This window comes from Podarcis liolepis (assembly GCF_965112155.1).
Source record: "Podarcis liolepis genome assembly, chromosome: 17".
Lineage (NCBI taxonomy): Eukaryota > Metazoa > Chordata > Lepidosauria > Squamata > Lacertidae > Podarcis > Podarcis liolepis.
The window spans coordinates 10160568-10173232 of record NC_139571.1 but is presented as its reverse complement, the minus strand read 5'-3'; the positions used below and the strand labels follow the sequence as shown (position 1 = coordinate 10173232).

General features: G+C 48.1%; 1 protein-coding gene across 4 annotated transcripts in view; it reads left to right on the top strand.

Annotated features, from left to right (window-relative positions):
• The first annotated feature begins 5903 nt into the window (after positions 1-5903).
• The window catches only part of PLPPR2 (phospholipid phosphatase related 2), a 41102-nt gene continuing 34340 nt past the window's right edge, over positions 5904-12665 (top strand). Inside the window, exon 1 of one of the 4 annotated variants that reach the window (XM_083483133.1) lies at positions 5904-6699. The gene's annotated coding sequence lies outside the window, so the exon portion shown is untranslated. The remainder of the gene's footprint in view (positions 6700-12665) is intronic. The other 3 variants (XM_083483132.1, XM_083483134.1, XM_083483131.1) reach the window with 3 other exon arrangements.

Sequence of the window (12665 nt, the reverse complement as noted above, 5' to 3'; positions counted from 1 at the left end):
ATGCCTCCCTTCCCATGGAGGCACAGGTTGCAGCCACAGCAAAGGTGGCATTTTTCCATCTCCGCCGTGTTAAGCAGTTGGTCCCTTACCTTTCTCGCCCTGATCTGGCCACAGTGATCTATGCGATGGTCACCTCCAGGCTTGATTATTGTAACTCACTCTATGCGGGGCTACCCTTGAAGCTGACCCAGAAACTCCAGCGGGTGCAGAATGCTGCGGCGAGGCTCCTTACAGGGTCCTTGCTGCGGGATCACATTCATCCAGTGCTTTACCAACTGCGCTGGCTCCCGGTGGAGTACAGGGTCAGGTTTAAGGTGCTGGTTTTGACCTTTAAAGCCCTATGTGGCCTAGTACCCACGTACCTACGGGACCGCCTCTCCAAGTATGCCCCGCGGAGGACCTTAAGGTCCACAAATGACAACATTTTGGAGGTCCCAGGTTGCAGGGTGGTTAGATTGGTCTCAACTAGGGCCAGGGCCTTTTCAGGATTGGCCCCGACTTGGTGGAACGCTCTGTCACAAGAGACTAGGGCCCTGCGGGACTTGACATCTTTCCGCAGGGCCTGCAAGACAGAGCTGTTCTTTAGTTTGGACTCAGCCTGACCCTTATATTTCCCTCACCTTATGGTTTTGATCTATGAGCTACTTTTAAAATGAGGCTGCATTTTAAATTGCATTTTAACGTGTATTTTAAATTGGTCCCGTCCCCCCATTATGTCTTACTGTAATTTTACTGGTGTTAGCTGCCCTGAGCCCGGCTCTGGCTGGGGAGGGCTGGGTATAAATAAAATTTATTATTATTTTATTAAGGCTGAATGATCCAACGATGGAGCCAAGGCGACAGCAAGAGAAGAAGGCTACTCACTAGTCAAGTTATCTTGTTTTCCTTAAGTGCCTTTGCATTGAAAATGAGCTCGAACCAGCTTACTATTTTTAGCTTTCTGCGCTGGTCTGAACGGCGGAAAGGCAGGATCTGAGTTAAGCAACTGCCTTTCAGTGCACGAAGGCGTCCTTGCGTGGGTTGCTCCTCTTGTTTACTCCGGGAAATAGGACTATGCAAATTGGCTGAGGAACATAGGAAGCTTCCTGATACTGAGTCACACCAGTGGCTCATTTAGCTCAGTATTGTTTGCACTGACAGGCAGCAGCTCTCGGGGGGGGGGGGGTTCAGACCGGAGTCTCTCCTAGCCCTATGTGGAGATAACCCTCCTCTAGAGGTGCAGAGGGTAGCAACATGAGAACGGGGCCTTCTCTGCAGTGGCTCCCCATCTGTGGAATGCGTTCCCCAGGGAAGTTCGCCTGGCACCTTCATTACACACCTTTAGGTGCCAGGCAAATACGTTCCTTTTTAACCAGACCTTTGGCTGATCTTATTGACATCCAACACCCTTTTAGAATGTGGCTCTTTTTTGGGGGGGGGTGTTATTGGGTTGTTGCTTTTATTCTGATTGTATATGTTGTGATCTTTTCTGTGAACCGCCCTGAGTCCTCCGGGTATAGGGCAGTAAGGGAAAGGGACCCCTCACCATTAGGTCCAGTCGTGGCCGACTCTGGGGTTGCGGCACTCATCTCACTGTATTGGCCGAGGGAGCCGGCGTACAGCTTCCGGGTCATGTGGCCAGCATGACTAAGCCGCTTCTGGCGAACCAGAGCAGCGCACGGAAACGCCGTTTACCTTCCCGCCAGAGCAGTACCTATTTATCTACTTGCACTTTGACGTGCTTTCGAACTGCTAGGTTGGCAGGAGCAGGGACTGAGCAACGGGAGCTCACCCCGTCGCAGGGATTTGAACCGCCGACCTTCTGATCGGCAAGTCCTAGGCTCTGTGGTTTAACCCACAGCACCATCCACGTCCCTATAGGTCAGTATATAGACTCAATTAATAATAATAATAATAATAATAATAATAATAATAATAATAATAAGGACGGAACCTGGGACTTCTGCACTCAAAGCAAATACTCTCCTTAACAACATAAGCAGAGCATGCTGGAATCAGGCCAGTGGCCCATCTAGTGCAGACAATCCTTGTTTTGTGTGGGGGTTATGTTCCAGACCTCCATGTGGCATAACACACACAAGCGCACCCCGCCCTTTTGTGTGTGACGTCTTTATGACATTTGGGGGCTACTTCCGTGTTAGGTGCTGTGCGTGTGTGCGCGTGATCGTGCATCATTCAGCCACATCTAAATCAGTTGTTGCCAGTACAGTGGTACCTTGGGTTAAGAACGTAATTCGTTCCGGAGGTCTGTTCTTAACCTGAAACTGTTCTTAACCTGAAGCACCACTTTAGCTAATGGGGCCTCCTGCTGCCGCTGGGCCGCCACTGCACGATTTCTGTACTCATCCTGAAGCAAAGTTCTTAACCCGAAGTACTATTTCTGGGTTAGCGGAGTCTGTAACCTGAAGCGTCTGTAACCTGAAGTGTCTGTAACCTGAGGTACCACTGTACAACAACTAGTGGCCAACTAGAAGCCTGTGGGAAGCTCTGCTGCGTTCTTTTGAAGGTGTTGCTGCTTTTTTCATTCCATTCTATTTTCAGATTTCCCAGAAGGGTCTTCTAAACGGGCCATTTTGCTTTCCCCCTTGGACTTAGCAGTGTCAAAAGCTTTTCCTGTCTCCAGCCTGCAGTCAATTGGCTATGCTTTGCTGCGATACTTGGGAATGCTCATTGGGGCAAACTGCAATCCCCCAAGTTCTCTCCAGGCCTTCTGAGTACCCCATAATATCCTATCCATCATAGGGGAATCCACATCCCAAACCACTGATAAGCTGTAGGGTGGAATCTACCTTCCCCAAATATCCTTGGAACATATTTTTTAACCTTTATGTCATTATTTCTGCTTCAAAGAGGGATTTTCTGCTCTACTTAAAGCGTGGTCTGATTCTCTTCCCTTTGGTTATTTTTTCACACTTTTGTCCTCTCAGCCTCCCTTGATTGTGCTTAAAATTTAGCAGCCTTGGGATCTACCATATTTTTTGCCCTATAGGGCGCACTTATTTTTTTTTGGGGGGGAATACCCCCCCCGAGCCCCAAAGAGCAAAGTAGCCATGACAGCGAGCGGCACCGACCCCTCTCACTCTCCAGGCTTCAGCGAAAGCGTGCATTCACCCCATAGGACGCACACACGTTTCCCCTTCATTTTTGGATGGGAAAAAGTGCATCCTATAGAGCAAAAAATACGGTATTCTGATGTTGAGTATCTCTCTCGATGGCTTCTTCCTCTGGACCCCACCCTACAAAGGATTTCCCCCTCACCTCTTTGAGTCACGATGAGTCAGGTTGCTTCTAAGAAGCTGGATTACAAAAAGATCTCTGCTATTATCCTTATCTTGCCTTTCCGCTTAATATGAGCTCATCCACACTTTTTGCTTGACCCACATTTTGATCGTGTACCAATTAATTCCCCCCAGGCCTGAGAGCTTTTCTCATTGTTCTGCTGCTGTGTTTTTGTGAAAGTCCCCTCTCACCCACTGAACTGAAAATCCATGGAAGTAAAACCTCTCTTTGGATGCTCTGCTCATCTGACAAGGTCCGATTCAGCGGGTAGGATTGGATTTTGGCAAAGCACAGCCACCGAGCCATGAGGAAAGCTTGCACACAGATGGCGTCTTCCTTGCAGAGGAGGAGTTTTTTTTTGGGGGGGGGAAACAAATGAAGTAATGCACATCAGGTAAAGACTCCCCCTCCCACCTCTCTGGTGTGTGGTGGTGTTTTTGTTTAGTCATTTAGTCGTGTCCGACTCTTCGTGGCCCCATGGACCAGAGCACGCCAGGCACTCCTGTCTTCCACTGCCTCCCGCAATTTGGTCAGACTCATGTTTGTAGCTTCGAGAACACTGTCCAACCATCTCGTCCTCTGTCGTCCCCTTCTCCTTGTGCACTCCCATCTTTCCCAACATCAGGGTCTTTTCCAGGGAGTCTTCTCTTCTCATGAGGTGGCCAAAGTATTGGAGCCTCAGCTTCAGGATCTGTCCTTCCAGTGAGCACTCAGGGCTGATTTCCTTCAGAATGGATCGGTTTGATCTTCTTGCAGTCCATGGGACTCTCAAGAGTCTCCTCCAGCACCATAATTCAGAAGCATCAATTCTTCGGCGATCAGCCTTCTTTATGGTCCAGCTCTCACTTCCATACATCACTACTGGGAAAACCATAGCTTTAACTATATGGACCTTTGTTTGCAAGGTGATGTTTCTGCTTTTTTTTTGCTTTTTTAGATGCTGTCTAGCTCTGGTGTGTACAGCAACAGAAAAATGTGACTTGAAATGCAGCAAAGGGGCTACTAATGTGTCAGAGGTGGTGACTGGTCAACATGCATTGAGGCCGCACACCAACCTGCCTCCCATTTCAAAGCTCTGCTGGTGACGTCAATCAGGGATCTGTCCTGGATGTGTGTGTGTGTCAATGTGCAGCAAAACCAGGCAGGTTCCCCCAGGGGCAGTGTGTGTGTGTGTGTGTGTATAAATTTGATTTTTAAAAGTACAGTCGTACCTCGGGTTACGGCTGATTCAGGTTGTGTTTTTTCGGGTTACGTACTGCTGAAACCCAGAAGTACCAGAATGGGTGACTTCTGGGTTTCGGCAGTCGTACATGCGAAGAAGTGCTAAATCGCGCTTTGCGCATGTGCAGAAATGCCGAATCGCAACCCGGGCATGCGCAGACGTGGGTTGCAAATGCTGCAGGTTGCGAACGTGCATCCCGCACGGATCACGTTCGCAACCCGAGCGTCCACTGTATATACATACAACAAAAAGCAATTCCGAATCCAAATGTTGAGATTGCTCTGAATCTCCTGACTTCCCCCCATCCCTTCCATGGGTCCTCACAGTATTTTTTACAACTGCATATCCGTACTTATCCAATTTTTTAGTCCTTCTAAATTATCCGTACTTTCCATTACTTTATAAGCGTGGTTAAAATCCTGCTAATGTTTTCACCCGTTTACAGCGGTCTTGTAACTACATTATAAACTTTTCCCATTCCTCGTTAAAGTTCTTGTCTTCTCGATTTCTGAGCTTCCAGTTAATTTTGCCATTTCGGCATAGTCCATCAACTTGGTTTGCCATTCTTCTCTGGTCGGGGTAGTTTCTTCCTTCCGCCAATGGGCTCTTCTGATCCCCAAGGAAACAGTGCTGATCCCTCTGGCAACCTCTCCATAACTGGGTTCCATGTGTTGCTCTTAAAAGCAACAACCTCAAATACTTTCCCAGATCGGAGTTAAGAGAATTGGATCCCTAACTACGTTCCCTAAGAGAGTCCAGCTGGCCCCATCCTTGGGAGTGCTGTATCCAGAGGGTGATTCCAGTGTGGTGTAGTGGTTAAGAGCGGTAGACTCATAATCTGGTGAACCGGGTTTGATTCCCCGCTCCTCCACATGCAGCTGCTGGGTGACCTTGGGCCAGTCACACTTTTCTGAAGTCTCTCAGCCCCACTCACCTCACAGAGTGTTTGTTGTGGGGGAGGAAGGGAAAGGAGAATGTTAGCCGCTTTGAGACTCCTTCGGGTAGTGATAAAGCGGGATATCAAATCCAAACTCTTCTTCTTCCTGCTTCTGAGGCATGATTTTTTTATTTTATTTTTTGCTAAAGCGCTAAAATGAGGTAAAGGTAAAGGAACCCCTGACCATTAGGTCCAGTCGCGGATGACTCTGGGGTTGCGGTGCTCATCTTGCTCTATAGGCCGAGGGAGCCGGTGTACAGCTTCCAGGTCATGTGGCCAGCATGACTAAGCCACATCTGGCGAACCAGAGCAGCGCATGGAAACGCCGTTTACCTTCCCGCCAGAGCAGTACCTATTTATCTACTTGCACTTTGACGTGCTTTCGAACTGCTAGGTTGGCAGGAGCAGGGACTGAGCAACGGGAGCTCACTCCGTCGCGGGGATTTGAAGCGCCAACCTTCTGGGCAAAGCCTTGTTGTCGAGAGTTCAGAAGATGAAGGTGCTTTTCATACCAACTTAATTCGCAATGCCTGGCTGAATTATGGTTTTCACTCTGGAGTAATTAAATCTTGGCGTTTCCTGTTTGGTTCGAAACAAATGTGCTAGCTTGACAATGTGAAGATTTGGCACTTGCTCTTGGTACACGCCTGGTAAGTAAGCCAGGCTCAGTCAGCTAGCGCCTTAACTTTCCTGTCTGTAAAATAGGAAGAAATTCACAAGCAGGGCTCGACCATTTAGGGCAAGAGAAGAGGGCAACCCGTAGCTATTGGGAGTTACTTTTCAACAGCAGAGTGAAAGAGGCCAACACGATTGCAAGTACAGGCTGGTCGCAGACATGGGGAATCGAATGGATTTCAGCGAAGCCGTCTAGGTTGTGCCTCTTGCCCTTCTGACCCAGAGCGGACACAGGCAGCATTTCAATGAATTCTCCCCCTTGAAATATCCTCTCTCCTCTCCCCTCTCTCCTCCCTGTGTGTGTGTGCGCGTGCATGCATGTGTATATGTGTGTCGCTCCCCCCTCTCTCCTCTCCTCTCCCTGGAAGGGCTCCAGCTGCTAACACGAAACAACGTTTTAATCCAGCGGTCCAGCTTCTAATTGGGATATTGGCATGATCAGCATGGATTCCCCGCTGCATCCTGCAGACCGTTGAAATTGCTTAGGAGAGGAGGAAGAGAGCGAGGAGGAGAAGAGATTGGATGTGGGCCGAGGAAGCCATGGCTGCTGCCTAAAAAATACACAACACTCACTGACATACAGAAGGTGAGAGATGCAGTGGCTGGGCTGTGGGGCTGATGTGATGGCAGGGGGGCTGGGGGGGGGGCAGAGTCTCACTTCATCCTGTGTCAAATGGGCTCTCCGTTTTCGAAGCATCAATTGCCTCTTTCTGTTTCCTTCTCCCCTCTCCCCCCACCCCAAACCCCAGTTATCCATACAGTCATTGTCACAGCTTTGACAATTACTGGGCTCCCTCTCTCTGTGTGTGTATGTGTATATATATGTCTGAATTTCTGTTTTAAAGGCCACGTTGCTAAGTTACACACTCTGATGGTGGTGCAGAGATGTGTGTGTGTGTGTGTGTTTGTTGGTGTGTCTGTCACCGTGTGTGTATACACGCACAGACACGGGTGCAGATTTGCTGGCGCTCGTTCTTTGCAGCCCAGCAGTAAGCAGATTCCGTTTGCCAGGAAGACGGAGCAAGGCAGACTTCGCGTCTTAATCTTGGCTCATGGGGCTGGCGAGTTGCTCTCGGCAATGGGATGCTGGACTGAGGAGGAGGAGGAGGGGGCAGGCAGCAGCAGCATCTTTGCAGCTGGATTCTCATGGCCCCGGCCCTACCGTTAGCAAAGTTGGGACAGGTGGCACTGAGCTGGCATCTGTTGGGAGTGACGTGGTTCTGCTCTTCTGGGGGTGGGTCATCTCCAGTTCTTTTAGGTGGGGCGTTGGTGGTGCGGTGGTCGTGCAAAAAGAAAGGAAGGAGGGCAGTTGAACCCAGAACCTTTGCTTCATAATGGGAGAGACCTAGAGAAAGAGCTTGTGTCCCATGTGCATTTATCATGATTGACAGTTGGGATTGATTGAGCCCGTAATAGAAGTCCTGAGGGTGTTCTCACATACGTCTCTGAGTCTTACTATTTAGAATAGGGGCGATCCTCTGCTGCAAATCTCCCCGATCCAAATCCTGCACTATAAAGAAACCTGATTCTTTGCTCAGAATGAGGTCTGCTAATCACTACAGTATACTAAAAAAACACTTACCTCGTCCAGAGTTGTGTCTCCTTTATTCCGAGCAGGGCGTTTTGAGTTTTCAGATTCTGTTGCCAGAGAGAAACATGGAGGCGGAGGCCAGGAAGTAAGAGGGGAGCAACAGAGGAACAGGGAGAAGGAAGCAGGGAGGCAATTGCAGGGCCCAACTGGGTGGGAACACGGAGACAATTGGACCCAGCTCCCAAGTCCTAGAAGCCAGTGTTAGCTATATACCATTTCCCTCTTGCTGTATGCTAAAACGCAGAGACCAAAATAAACTGCTGAAAGTTAACATTTGTTGAAATAAAACCGTGTTAATTCCTCTAGAAATTGATCAAAAACGTAACAATTCTACTCATGGCTTGGTCCTCCCTTTCCCCTCAAATGTGAGATCGAGGGTTTTATTGTTTTAATCGATCTTCTGGCATGAACTGGTCAATGGTTCTATAACGTTATAGTGAGGCAGAAACTTTCATTAAACCATAATCAGCCTGGTTATGAGGGCTGCTGAGTTCTTGCTCCCTGGTAAGCATGCACAGGATGCCAGCCTAAAGGACATGGAAGTTGCAGCTGCCTATTGACTTGGCCCATCTGTGTGTACAGTGGTACCTCTGGATGCGAATGGGATCTGTTCTGGAGCCCCGTTCGCATCCTGAGTAGAACACACCCCGCATCTGCACGTGCGCGTGACATCATTTTGAGCGTCTGCACATGCGCGAGCGGCGAAACCCAGAAGTAATGTGTTCCATTACTTCCGGGTCGCCGTGGAGCGCAACCAGAAAACCCTCAACCTGAAGCGACTTTAACCCGAGGTATGACTGTATAATACAGTGTGTGGGTGTGGGTGTACACACACACACACACACACACACACACACACGGGAGCACCGGCCCTACCTTTAAGTAAAGTGAGGTTACCTCAGGCAGTGCATGCTAGGAGATACCGGTGCTATCAGAACTGTTTGGGTCTGCGCCCTGTATCTTAAAAAAAGTTTTTTTAAAAAGGTAAAGGACCCCTGGATGGTTAAGTCCAGTCAAAGGTGACTATGAGGTGCGGCACTCCTCTTGGTTTCAGGCCGAGGGAGCTGGCGTTTGTCCACAGCTTTCCCGGTCATGTCGCCAGCATGACTAAACTGCTTCTGGCGCAGCAGGACACCGTGACGGAAACCAGAGCGCACGGAAATGCCATTTACCTTCCCACTACAGCGGTACCTATTTATCTACTTGCACTGGTGTGCTTTCAAACTGCTAGGTTGGCAGGAGCTGGCACAGATCAACGGGAGCTCACTCCGTCGTGGGGATACCTAGTTTGTTGCCCTCAGGTCAGCCTACCAGTCCAGTCCACTTCTGACAGGAACACCATACATTGCTAGCTGCAGTTGCAAACAGGATCCATTCCAGAGGTCCAGCTGCATCCTGAGGAATTCGCAACTAGGGGACCGCTTCTGTGCATGTGCATGTGCACGGCACGTAAAGCGCTTCTGTGCATGCACGCATGGTGAAACCCAGAAAAATACTTCAGGGTTTGCCGTGTTCGCATCGCGAAGATTATGTATCCAGAGGTTCTACGTAAGCGGAGGTATGACTGTAATGTCCTTCACCTCAGGCAGCAAAATGGCTCTGCATATAAGTTTGCACAGATGCCCACACACCCCAGTTCACTATGCTTATGTACTACATTGAACCACAATTTTTCTCCCCAGATACTATTGACACAAATTCAAATGCAATGTAGCAACTATGAGAGCTAGAAAGGAGCTCCCTTTGAACCGGAAACTTGGATTTCTTTCTGAGGTGTTCAAATTCTCCGTCAGATGCAGTTTTGTGCACCTCTGTTGACAGATGTGTCCACGATGATATGTGGGAACAGGAAAATGGGCAGACTGGATTTCTGGGGTGGATTTCTGAGCCTGCTGAACACAAACTCTATTCCCTTGATCCCTTCAACACATTAGAATCATCCCACCAGGTTCATCATCTTGAAGAACTTGACCCCTTCTTCAGCCTCTCAGAAGAATCAAATACAGGCTATGTGATGAAGCAGCAAAGTGACTTTTCATTTTTCATATGTCAAGATGTACAGAGCGAATCTATGCATGTCTGACTCACATAAAATCTCACTATTCAATAGTACCTACTCACAGGAAAGTGTGGATTGCATTCTTAGGTGTGTAAAATATCACAGAATATAATTTTGGGTGGTGCAAGTGGGGTTGGTGAAGAAGTTCTACTCAGGACCCATTTAAAGCCAAATTTGTCAAATTTGCGCTTTGTGAACCAAAATGCAGGTATTCTTTGAAATTCGCACATAGCCGAATATTGCTATGCAGTTTGGCAACCAGACAGTATTTACAAAAATGCATATATTTGGGGAAAGCGTGCAGAAACATGAAAATAGCACACACAAATGCATTACATATGGGGAAATTACTTGCCAAAATGTGTTACAGTAGTCAAAATGGCATATTTATTAGAAATTCATCAAATGTTGATGAATTTTAATGAGGATTCTTTTTTAAAAAACACAAAAATTGTTTGCAAAATTTGGAGAACGGAATTTAAGACTGGAGAAAGGAGGAGAAGTGAAACTGACATATATTTAGGTGTGAGTAATTCAAACAGAGAGAGGTTTGAAAAAAGAAACAGCTAGTTTTCATCCTGCTGTTTTTAACCACTGTGTTCTGTTTTCTTTTCTTAACACCGATTTCATTTTATCCTCTTTCTTTTTAACAAACCACCCTGGTATCATTTATTCATTTTTAAAATGGAAGATGCTATTTTAATTTTATTCATTTAGGTGCCATAGCCCTCTTTCAACTAGATGCTGGAACATCCTTTCCATGACGGAGTATGTGAAACCATCAGTGTAAGAGCCAGTGTAGCATAGCGCAGTATAGTGGTTAGAGCATCAGATGAGGACTTAGGGGACCATGCAGCACCCTGGGCTAGTCACTATTTCTCAGAGTAATCCTACCTGGAGTGGTTGTGCTGAGGATAAAATGTGCTGAGGATAAAATGTAGCCTTGAGAAACTTGGAGTAAAGACACAATATACAGGCATTGCCGTCTCCATCCCTCCCACCTATGCATGGGTTATGTTCTGGCCTCCTGTGCTCATAACCGAAATCATGTAAAATGGGGAGCATTTGCTAAAAAGCACCTAAACACCTGCTTTTTTCCTGCTCTCCAGCTCTCTCTCCAATCTAGACTAAAATATCTAGAGTTGAAGCTCTGGGGACCGGCTGGAGGCTGAAGAACGCACAAGAAAGCAGTTGTTGCTGAACTTTCCTGCACGTCAGCTATTGGGTGGGGAGGCTGAGCAGCCTATACAAAGCCCCGCTGTGCCTTGAGTCTATTTGGGGCTTCCTCTGCCCTCACTGACGTCCTCTTTAGGCTCTGGGAAGGGTCTCATCGTGAGCCACAAGGACTCTCCAGCTCTCCCACCATTCCCGGGTTTGAATTAAATCATTTATTTCCCAGCACTGTGGGTAAGCACTATGGTTACCAGATGTCCCCGTCTCCCAGGGACAGTCCCCGGATTTACAAATCTGTCCCCGGACAAAATCCGTCCCTGGAATGTCTCCGGATTTCATTTAATGTCCCCGGATTTATATTTTAAGTGTTGTAGATTTCTTAGTAGGGAATGAATGTTGCGTGATTGGTTCAATGGCACAAGACACATCATATGGGGACTTCCTTCGAGGCAATATGGTGGGTGCCACGGCAGCGAGCAGCTCCTGAAGCCAGCCAGAGCCAACTGCGCTACCAGGCTGGCTCCAGGCTGCTGAGACCGCTGCTGCCACTGCCGAGAGGGAACCAGGGACGCCTGGCACGTCAACTGGGGGAACTGCCGATCCCCCATAACCCAAATCGATCCAGGAGCGAGAGCGCCTGGCCACCTGGCCGACTGCCCAGCAGTGCTCCAGGGCCAGTAAAAACCCTGGAGCTGATGTAGGGAGAAGGAGGAAAGGAGAAGGAGAAAGAAGAGAGAGAAAGAGGAAGGAGAAAATAGAGGGGAGCCCCGACCTTGCCACACCACTGCTGCCACTCAGGAGAAGAGGTAGGAGAGCACCGGGAGGGCAAGGACACGTGGCTGAGCCCAGGCCCGATCTGAGCCTACTCCACGGCAGATAGCACTCCAAAAGATCAGGCTGGGACCCAGAGGAAGGCTGCGCGACAGACGCTGTACTGTTTTTAACACTTGATTGGAAGCCGCCCAGAGTGGCTGGGGAAATTCAGCCAGATGGGCGGGGTATAAATAATAAATTATTCTTATTCTTATTCTAGAAGAGACCCAGAAGAGAAGATATTACTTCTTTTTTTAAAAAAAAATAATGATTTTTTCAAAATAAAAAAATAGTGTCCCCGGATTCTTTGAAAACAATCTGGTAACCTTAGTAAACACACTTGTGTGAGAGTCCATTGTGCGTAAGTGGAGGAGAAGCCTGCAAATGAAAATGCAACTAAAATAAAAAATGCCATCAAGGCAGGAGCAGGAAGGGTCAGCAGCTGGCTGGAGAAATTTAGCTTAGGGCTATACGGAAGAGCTCCACAATGAATTTCACCCTTATTCAAAAGAGAAGTCATTTCAAACTTACACACAAAATGCCACCCTGGTTGGTTCTGTAGCTTAGGGATGATGTCCAGGTGTTGCTGGACTCCAACTCCCATCTGCCCTGGTCAGCATGGCCAATGGTCAGGGATGATGGGAGTTAAAATTCAGCAATATACAGAAGGTCACAGCCAGTTCCTTCATCTATGATACGACTTCTGTGGAATGGGAAACATCCAAATGTGACAAGGTAAGGGGAAATCCCCATAGGAACCATGAACAATAACTTGCCTGTGGGGCTACAGAGAACTCCATGGTGGGAGCTGGCTGGAGCAGCAAACTCTTTATCATCTCCTGATAGGGTCACATGAAAAAGCATTTGGGCACAAGTGGCAGCAAGTCAAGGATTAAACACTTTGCATGCGCGCATG